The sequence below is a fragment of the Equus caballus genome, chromosome 6, assembly GCF_041296265.1.
Source record: "Equus caballus isolate H_3958 breed thoroughbred chromosome 6, TB-T2T, whole genome shotgun sequence".
NCBI lineage: Eukaryota > Metazoa > Chordata > Mammalia > Perissodactyla > Equidae > Equus > Equus caballus.
The window spans coordinates 11,837,951-11,849,275 of NC_091689.1; positions in this window are offsets into that span (position 1 = coordinate 11,837,951).

Sequence of the window (11,325 nt, forward strand, 5' to 3'; positions counted from 1 at the left end):
AAACTAGATGATCTCTTTTCTTGAAACATTCAAGAGCCACAAGAGTATTCCTCCCTCTTCACCTTCTCACTTGGGCAGAGTGAAGAGTTTGCTTTATTTCTCTTGATTTTACCAAGTGCTTGTTGAAGATATCAAGAACACAGCTGCCAGAACCCACTGATGGATGCTGGTTCTAGAGGGGAAAGATTCTGATGAAGAGGGGAATGAAATGCTCTGATTGAATACATATTGTTTCCAGAAAATCATCACATACATTGAAGTAATTAGAGTATTCCTGCAAAATAATTAGAATCATAAAAAAACCACGAAGAGATCTCAAGTCTTCTCCTGGCTGAGCCACCTTTGGTCTGGAAGGATCACTAAGAATTCCTGGTTGGGTGATGCCACCAATGCCAATATAGTCTCAGGTCTTTTAAAACTTCGTGTGACCTCCTGGGTGGAATTGATGGGAAGAATGAAGTTGTTTCTGGTCAAAAATCGACAGGGAACTGACTGCAAGCTTCCATTGGGCCACAAGACTCACTGGTCTCTAACCTTCATGGGATGTCAGACTCTCAACCCCAGCAAGACTATCCTCTGCTGTTTTGGCCCTTGCTATAGACTGAATGTTTGTTTTCCCTCAAAGTTCATATGTTGAAACCTAATTCCCAGTGTGATGGTATTTGAAGGTGGGGCCTTTGGGAGGTGATTAAGACATAAGGGCAGAGCCCTTATGAGTGGGATTAGTGCCCTTATAAAAGAGACCCACAGAGCCCCCTCACCCCTTCACGTTGTGAGGACACAGTGAGAAGACAGGCATCTATGAATCAGGAAGTTGGTCCTCACCAGACACTGAACCTGCTGACACTTTGATCTTGGACTTCTCAGCCTTCAGAACTATGAGAAACAGATTTCTGTTCTTTATAAGCCACCCCGTCTATGGTATTCTGTTGTAGCAGCCCAAATGGATTAAGACAGCCCTCGTCCCTACCCATTGACGAGGTCGGAGTTTATCTTGCTCCAGTCCTGCCCTGAGACTCTATAGTTCTCACGTCTCTGTCTCCTTCCAGAGATTGTGCCACATCCCCATCTTGCCACCTTTTTCTTAAGTCTTGCCATGTTCCCCTCTCCTGTACTCCTGTAACCCAGTGGATTTTGTCTTCTGCTCCATTTCTCTCTATCCTGGCCCATCATTAGGATTACCTGCCTAGTAACTTGCCTTCTCTGCTCCCCACCATTATCATCACTAAATAAATGAATATTTGGTATTACACAGTAAGAAAATCCTGGAAATAGCAATTGCAATATTGATTGTTAATGTTCTGCCAGTCACATTTTTTGCTTAAGTTAGTTTGAGATTTTTTCCCCCTGACATTTATAACCAAAAGAATCCTGACAGATAACACGTTAACTCATATTCTGCCACCAACTAGCTGTGGAACATACGACTTAGTCTTTCTGGTCCTCAGTTTCCTAATCTGAAGAGTGAGGGAAGCGTATTAGATTATTTCCAAGGTCTTAATCCATATTCAAAATCTCTGAGCATACTTTTACTAGAATTGAAAAGAAGGAAAGCAGTCAGATGGTAAAAATTCCAGAACCCAAGACCATCAAAAAGATGAAAGTCCGCAGAAGAAATTTTTTGCAAATTATATATCTGATAAAGGATTTGTATCTGTAACACATAAAGAGCTGTTATAATTCAAACATAAAAAGACATATAATTCCAATTAAAAAATTGGCAAAGTGTCTGAATTGAAATTTCTACAAAGAAGATATACAAATGGTCAGTAAGCACATGAAGAGATCCTCAAGATCATTAGCCATCAGGGAAATGAAATTCAAAACCACAATGAGATACCACTTCACACCATCTAGGATGCCTAGAATCAAAAAGACAAATATGAAAAGTGTTGGCAAGGATGTGGAGAAATTGGAAGCCTTGTGCACTGCTGATGAGAATGGAAAATGGTGCGGCTATTATGAAAATAGCCTGGCGGTTCCTCAAAAGGTAAACACAGAACAACTTTATGATCCAGCGATTCCTTTCCTAGGTATATACACAAGAGAAATGAACATGTGTCCACACAAAAGTTCGTAACAGTATTATTCATAATAGCCCAAAGTTGGAAACAATTTAAATGTCCATCAACTGATTAATGGATAGGCAAAATGTGGTATATCTGTATAATGGAATATTATTCAGCTATCAAAAGGAATGAAGTACCAATACATGCTATAACGTGGGTGAACCTTGAAAACATGCTAAGTGAAATAAGGCAAACACAAAAAGACAAATACTGTATGATTCCATTCATATGAAATGTCCAAAATAGGTAAATCTTCAGACTAGTAGTTGCCTAGGGCTGGGGGTGGGGCAAGGGAAGGAGAGTTGAGGGGGAAATGGGGAATGACTGATAATGGTTTTTTTGGGGGGATGATTAAGATGTTCTAAAGTGGATTGTGATGTGTGGTTGCACGACTCTGTGAATACGCTAAAAAACCGCATAGAATTGTTCACTTTAAATGGGGGATTTATATGGCATGTAAATTATATCTCAATAAAGCTGTTTTTTGAAAAAGCACAGGTAAAGAGATGGCTCTTCAAACAAGAGGCAGGACTTTTGGGGGTGATGGAAAGATTTTATATCCTGATTGGGGTGGTCTTACTGGGGTGTGTCATTTCTTAAGCCTCATTGAAATCATATATAAATTCATCTTCAATAAAGTTGATTTTTAAAAATGTACAGAATCTAGAGAAGAAGACCCGGCCAGGGCTAAGGATCTAGTATCAGGCTAGTCGGGGCCTCTCTACCATAAGGAAGAGGACTGACCCAGCGTGTGATGTGCATGACTCATAAGGCCAGACGGGCAGCCAGACTTGGGTGTGTTGAGACAGCAAGGCACAGGAGATTCCAACCTGAGCTCTCGGATCAAAGTCAAACTATTACAGAATTAAGCCACTCCTTTAAGGATCCCTAGGAACCTCAAACCACATGAGATTTCTCACGTGCTACCTTCCACTCAGGTTGGACAGGTCACTCTTACTAACCTTCGACTGAGCCAGGTGCCTCATCCCCCATGTCACATCCCTCTGATGCCACCACAATACGGTTTCATAGTCCATCCCATCCTTGCTTAGATTAATTTCTTCAGTTTGTTCATGTGGGGCCCTCAGTAAATGGAGACAAGCTCTCCTTGAGTGACCAATAATTCCGACTCCTGAACCTCCAAGGGAGCTGCTGGAACATACCTGGAATATATGCTCCAAGGAGCCACCACTCACGGCTGCATTTTCTGAACTTTCCTAGGAAGCGTGAGTCCTGAGTAGCTGTTTTCAGTCATAATAATTCATGCCCAGTAGGTATCTGGGGCTTACAAGCATTATTTTATGTAATCTTTACAATAATCTTATTAGTGTGTTATTTTCTATATCTTACAGATGAAGATTAATGCTTAGAGAGTTGCAATAATCTGCCCAAGGCCACATGGCTGGAGCACTTTACAGCTGGGATGCAATGCTAATGCCAGAGGCCAGAGCTCAGAGTCCTGTGCCAACCAGGGATAGTCACATGAGCATCGTAAAGATGTGTAAAGAGGATAGTGGTTCAAATGTGTTTGCGTATCATTTTACTTCCCACAAACTTCATTTCCCTGTTGGCTTCTCGTCCTCAAAAGCTGTGCATTTTAGAGCTTTGGGAAAAAGGCTGATACTCAGAAGAGCAACATGGTTCTTTCTCAGATTTGTCTGTTAAATTGGAGAACTAAATCCAGAAGAAACAAGACAATCAGCTTGATGATCAGACTCGAGAGAGTGTGAGAGAGTGAGATCCAGGGTCACTCCATTCCTGTATTCACTGAAGTTAGTGTATCGAGAACCAAGCCTGGACGGCAGCTTCTTCCTTAAATATTGAAAAGAAGCTCTCTTCCCCTTTGATGGCTAGGAGGATACAATAAAGGGAAAGAGTGAAAACGCCTCTTCTTGCGAGTGGAAGAAGGGAGAAAAAGGGAAAGCAAAGATGTCAAAACAAGGATTTCGCCTTCTACTCCCTGAAGGCAACCTCATATGTGTGTGAGTGTGTGTGAAACAGAAGAGAGAGAGACCCCAGCTAGATTTGGGGGAGCAGAGAACAACAGGGCTAGTGACCCCCTTCCATGAATGTGGCACGGATAGCATCTCGAGGAGAAAGGCAGTGTAGGGCTGTAGGTTAGGGGCCATCTAACACGGCGCTGTGGGCGGGGTGTGCAGTGAGAGGCTGGGGCTGGATGAGCCTGAGGCACTGCTCCTGCTTCCCCCAACTTTCAAGTGGCGCGCAAGGGATTGAGACCTACCTGCATGCCTACAAGATGTTGACTTTCTAGGTGTGCAGGTGGGCCAGCGGAGGCCTGGGATCAGCACAGGTGGGGACCCAAGACCAGGGACCCCAGGACCACAGATGCCAACTGGAGGAACCAGCAGACGACCCCTAAGCCAAGATGGGATCAGGCACACCTCAGCTCTCAACCCGACTAGGGAGAAGACCAGGCCAGGCCCTCTGCAGAGAGCGCAGTGTGGACCCAGCAGACAGCCTGGGCCAGGCTCCACCCACAGGGTCCTGTAGAACTCAAACGCACAGTAACTCCAGAGGCCATTGTAAGAGGAGCAGATAGAAGTGTGAAAGGCCTAAAGGGACTCTGCATTTGTCTAAAAAGACTGTTTAAGTTATTGAATTGGAATAAACTGGACTAAAGTATAGGTGTTACCTGCTGTTGTGGGCTGAATCGTGTCCTCCCAAAATTCATATCTTGGAGCTCTGACCTCTGAATGTGATTGTATCTGGTGATGGGAACTTTAAAGGTGACTCAGTTAAAATGAGACTTTGAGGGTGGCCTTCATCCAATCTGGCTGGTGTCCTTATAAAAACAGGCTATTTGGACACACAATGAGACACCAGGATGCATGTGCACAGATGAAAGGCCATGCACGTGAGGACACAGGGAGAGGTGGTCACCTGGAAGCCAAGGAGAAAGGCCTCAGAAGAAACCAACCCTGCCGACACCCTGATTGTGGACTTCCAGCCTCCAGAACCATGAGAAAATGAATTTCTGCTACTTAAGCCCCCAGTCTATGGTCTTTGTTATGGCAGCCCTAGCAAACTAGTTCACCCTTCTACCTCCCATCCACCCAATAGACGGAGATCTTGAGGAAAATCAAACCACTCAGTAGGAAAATAAAAAAGCTATATTTTCTTGATCTTGTCCAAATTATTTAGAAAATTTTTTTTAGAATTAAAATTAAAAAAAAAATTTAGCTACAAATAATCTACTTTCATTTCTCTAGTCATCAAAGAAAAGGAAAGAAAACCTTTAGTTGCTAAACTTGGATGTAGCAAAAGCAAACTCCTATCCTCAAAATTATTCCTTCAAAATTTCTAATTGGATTTTTAAAAATTGTTAGTGCAATTTATTCCAAATTAATGAAGTACACCATATTTTAATTTCAAAGTCAATCTTATAGAATTCCGGTTTCATTCTACCTCCCCTTCACTAAACATGAAAGCTTGTATTTTCCCACTAAAAAAAGGCACCTGAAATTACCTTTAGAAATACTTCCCCACAATTGATATTTGAATGAATGTTGTTCTTTTGTTCTCTGTCATTCATAGTTCTATTCTATGTGTTACATTTAAAAATAGAGGCAAGAAATTTCCTTAGGAATATTTCTAAGCAGAGACATTGTTTGAATGGAAATGGGGCAAAGTGGCCAGTCCTTGGTTGGAACTGCCTTCTCTTTCTTTTTTTTTCGTGAGGAAGATTGGCCCTGAGCTAACATCTGTGCCAATCTTCCTCTGTTTTGTACGTGGGATGCCACCACAGCATCGTTTGACGAGGGGTGTGTCGGTCCGCACCTGGGATCTGAACCTGTGAACCCCTGGTTGGCAAAGAGGAGCACACAGACTTAACTATTCCACCACTGGCCCAGCTCCCAGGACCACCTTCTCTCTCTGTTCAGGCCTAGGCCTTTCCCTCCTCACTGTAAGTAGCACAGGCGGTGCCTTAACCTGTCGCTTCATGCAAGTTGAATCTTACGGAACAAAACCGCTGCCTTTGACAGAGAGCATGGTGCCGGGTCCCTGTGTGCTCCCAACTGTGCACATTTCCCTTTGTTGTCCATACAAATTCTTGCTAAATCTTCAACAGTTGCAGTCAATGCAACACAACTTTCTAATGCTCGCCACTTCCATTTGCAATAATTTAATTTATCACAGGCCCTTTCTGACAAGTATTAGGATCAAGGCCAACCACTGTCTTAACATCTGAAAAGAGGAGTTTCTAAGCACATGCTCCTTCCCCACAGACCACGGTGCCCACAGCTCACATCAGATCAAATGGCCAGAAAGCCAGACTTTCGCTTTAACTGGAGGATTTTTCTGGCTAGCACAGTCCCTCCTTCTTTTCTAAGTATAGAGTTGTCTGTCTTAGAGCAGAGAATGTGTGGAGTCAGCACAAGCCGCCCTGGAGAGAAGCAAATGAAAAAAAAAAGAATGACTGTCTGGGTAGAACACGTCAAGTCGATGCAGAGGGCGTGAGGATGTTGGAAGGCTTAGCAGAGTAACAGAGATTGGCCGAGTCTGGGCAGGACCAGGACGGCAGGTCATCCGGGAAACAGATAGGCAGCTGTGTTTCTCTTCTTTTCAAATCTATTGCTCTTCCAAAAAAAGATTCCTTACTAGTGGGTAAGAATCCCAAATGTGAAAAACGTGAACCCATGGAGAAAGTTGCTGTGTCACTTTTCGGAAGTTTTCCTTTTTCTCTTTATTTCCAAAGTAAAGCTTCCTCCTCCTTCTCCTTTTCCTCGTCTTCTTTTGAAACAAAGTGTGATTTCAGGACATGGTCAGAATTCAAGAGGTATAAAAAGAAATACTGTGAAATAGTATTTTTTAAGGTGCTGAAATACTTCCCTTGAAGCATAAAGAAAAGTATGGAAATCCTGTAAAAATAAAAATCCACCTTTGTCTTCAATTCCCCTGCGCAAGCCAGTTACTCTGACCGGTTTCTTGTGTATACTTCCAGAGATATCCTATATAAAAGTGTATTTGGTCACCTTCTTTTGAGCCCCATCAAAACAAAACAATACAACTAGAGTACGCAGCTAAGTAACGGGAGGATTTGGGGAAAAGAAGAAGAAGAGGAAGAAAAAGAAGATTGTCAACAGATGTTAGGTCAGGTGCTAATCTTTACAAATAAAAACAAAAACATGAGATTTGCAACCCAGTAAACGATCACCCTTACTGTTCCCAGAATGAAAAGGGTGGTGATTATGTGGATTATGTGAGAGCATGAGGCTCCCTTCTAGATTTTCTGATCTACGTAGAATTCCTCCTGGATTGTCCTGCTTCTTATCTGTAGGTCGGAAGACACACTCTATCCTTGCTTAGGTTAGACACAATAAATTAAAATCTTCAGAGTATTTCCAGTTCTGAATTGCAGGGCACAAACTAGTCGATCTGTATCCATCTATATCCACCTAGATGGAGTTCATCTTCAGTCTACAAACGTAAATCCATCCATTATCGTATTACTCCGTTTGGACTGCCATAACAAGATCCCATAGACGGCAGGTGGGGGGTGGGGCTTAAACCACAGACATTTCTGTCCTCACAGCTCTGGAGGCTGGAAGTCCAAGATCAAGTTCCAGCAAGATTGATCTCTGGCAAGACCTCTCTTCCTGGCTTGTAGATGGCTGCCTTCGTGCTGTGTCCTCCCATTGACGTGACCTTTCCTCTGGTTGCGGGCAGAGAGAGAGACAACTCCCGGATATCTCTTCCTCTTCTTCTAAGGGTACCAGTCTTATCAGATTAGGGCCCCACCCTTATGACCTCATTTAACCTTAATTATTTCCTTAAAGGCCCAGTCTCCAGATACAGTCACATTGGGGGTTAGAGCTTCAACATATGACTCCGGGGGGGATATGTGTCAGTCCACAACAGTTAGCAATAATGATAACTATTTTAATAATATAATAACAGCTACTATTTATTTAAGTACCTATTTTGTGTCATGCAATGTACAGCGTGTGCTACATGTATTATTCACAGTTTTCAAAATAACTCCATGAGGTAGGTGTTGGTGAGGATCAAGACTGCCCCAGGGAGAAGCCCAAGGCGTCCTGCCCTACATACTCATCTATATCATCCTCCGGGACGCACAGGACGTCCTGACCCGATCCAACCTGATTCTTATCTACAGTTACAGGACCACCCAATAACCAGACCCCTACCATTTCAATGACATGTTTTACATAATCTTTCCTTTGTCTTGTAAAGAAACAACTCACATATTTATGCCTTAAATTTAGCCCTACCCTCAACTCATGTTTGCAGCTCTTACTGCCCCTGGATCCTGTCCCCATGCCTGCAACTCTGACTTCCCATGGGTCCTGTCCCCATGCCTGCAGCTCTGACAGCCCATGGGTCCTGTCCCCACGCCTGAAGCTCTGACTGCCCATGGGTCCTGTCCCCATGCCTGCAGCTCTGACAGCCCGTGGGTCCTGTCCCCATGCTATTCTTTGAATAAAGGAGCACTACTACCAGACCTTGAGAGTCCAAGAAATCTTTCTTTCAACTCCTCGGCTTGCTGAGCCCGCATCAGGTGTTATCACACCTAGGGTGATACTAAGGACACTTAACAGATGATGTATGGTTTGAGTGCTAACCAGTCGGAACAAACACCAGAGCGGCTGTTGTTCCAGTGCATTCAGGCTCGTGATGAACCCCCAATAATTGCATTGCTCAGGTAAAGAAGGGGAGATTTGGAGAGGGTGGGTGAATTGTACGAGCTCACATGGCTGGCAAATGGTGGAGCAGGGCCTGGAAATCACGTCTGACTCAACCTCATTTTGTCTCTGCTGCCTTGCTGGGAGTTGTCTGCTGAACGTCTCCATGTTTCTCTGCCTCCGTGTGTGTGTTTCGTCATATCCACAACTCAATTACAGTGCCTGCCATGGAAGAGGCTGGCTTACCATCATGATCAGTGTGCCTGCTGGCTCCTCTCTGAGTTGACCCGGTCCTTGGTGAGGGTCTTCCTCACTGTCCACTCTTCAACTCACCTCTGACAATATTGCAGGGTTTCTGAATCTGAGTCTTTGCAATGGGCCCAGCTGTCTTTCCCAAAGGATATAACTGGGTCTCTTGTCCTTTGCCTCCTTCCATGAATTTGACCTCCACTGTCTGTCTAGATCACGTATGTGCTACTCCTGTTCATGGCACAGCTTACACATTTATCTGATCTGCTCTTGAGGCTCGGATTCAGCCTAATTATCCATCACGAAGTACCAAGTATCAACTACAATGCTTTCTGAGCACTCCATTTCCAGCCTAAATCTTTTCTTTGAGCTACTCCTTTTTTTTTTTTTTTGAGGAAGATTAGCTCTGAGCTAACATTGGCCACCAATCCTCCTCTTTTTGCTGAGGAAGATTGGCCCTGAGCTGACGTCTGTGCCCATCTTCCTCTACTTTATATGTGGGATGCCTGCCACAGTATCATTTGATAAGCAGTGCATAGGTCCGCACCTGGGATCTGAACCAGAGAACCCTGGGCCGCCAAAGTGAAGGGTGCAAATTTAACTGCTGTGCCACTGGGCCGGCCCTCTTTGAGCTACTCTTACTTCAGCTGCTAATGCTTCCTGCCTAGGCCTTTACCCCCTCCTTCTTTCTATTCTAAGTGCTCCTCATTCTCTCTCCTTCTTTCTTTGATTTTTTTCTTGCTTTCATATTCCCCTTTTTCTATTTTCCCTCTGATTTAGGGCTGGGTTAGCATATACTCAAATAAGTAGCCTTTACTCTTGACATTTACGGCTTAAGAATATTCCTGTCTCCTGAGCTGTCAGGGGCTCAGCATACCTGTAGAATACTATATGAAACTCTTATCCATCAGTCAGTCGGTGATACCTACAAGCAACCTGGAATTAGCCCAAGTTCAAGGCACTTTCATATAAGGTTAAAAGGCAGCCTTGCTCATCTCAAACTGTACCATCCTTTCCCCAAATGTCACCTTGTCCAGAGGAAAAAAGAAAATACTCCGTTATCAGTGAATTTGCTAGATGCATCTTCCATTTCCTCAACATAGTCCCATTGTGCACAGCATTCTCTGGTCTTACATCCTACTGTTCTCATTGTTACTAGAGTCAATATTTGTAGTACAAGCAGAACTTTGCTCTAAGGGTAAATCCAGAGGGTAATTAGCTCTCTAACAAATGGAAAGCCATTTTTTAACTGCCTCTTGATATGTACTAGATTGTGTTTTCTTTTCTGGCTTATGTATAATGTGCAAAGTCCAGGTACTCCTTGACAAGAGTTCCTAAAGTTCAACTGCCTCTTGACCATGACCCTAGACAGCATTCCTCTCCCTGGAAAGAATCTCTTCGTGGCCCCGAAGTTCTCAGTCTAAGGGTGAGGCCCTGACCGCTTTCCTTTCTGCACCATAGATGAAGCGACAGTGAAGACATCGTCTCGTCATATTGGGAAACTGCCTGGGATGTTCTTGGAACTGTGGACAATCCCCGGCACAGGAAGGCGAGATGTTCATTCGTCAAACCACGCGCAGTGAGGTGTGCTTTCCGTCCTCAGGCCTGAGGGTTGCTGTGCGGAAGGACTCCCTTCCACATTTGCACAGCCCACATTTGTCAACACCCAGAGATTATCTGGAAAAAGCGGTGGAGATCCTGAACCAGAAACCTTGGAAGTGGTTCTGAGCTGCCCAAGAGCTGACGTTCATTCTTTCGTCTGTCACTCAACAAATATTTACTGAGCACAGCCTGTGTGTCAGACCCTATCCTGATGTGAGCGTCTAGCAATGGGGGACACAGCCTCGGTGCTGGCTTCAGAGAACTTGCAGTCTCCCAGGAGGCGGCCTTTGGCTCCTTGCTGTGCCCTATCACCTGGGGCACTGACAAGCAGTAGTGCGAGCTCCTGCAATGCCCAGTCATCAGGCACCAGGGGACCTCCCGGGCTGGCCCTGAAGCATTGCAGGGGAACTTCAACTTTTGAAATCTGCTGTTAATGTGTTAAAGGCCTTGGCTTTTTCTAGTTGGGGAAATCATGACAAAGATTCAAAACAGGAACCCAACAAGCAGTTCCTACACCTGATGTTACAGGAAAGACTGCCCAGGGTCCCTGCTTCAGAGATCCTTTTCAAGAAGTTGAATCTAATTAGGATGGATGTCTGTGACTCCTGCCAGGGTGTGTGAACCCCGGCAAGTAAACGAAGATGACATTTGCTCAAGTTAATGCTACCTCAACGAAATGTAAAAGGGTCACTATCTTTTCCCCAAACTCCTTACTCCTCAGAAATAATCTTTCCTGCAGC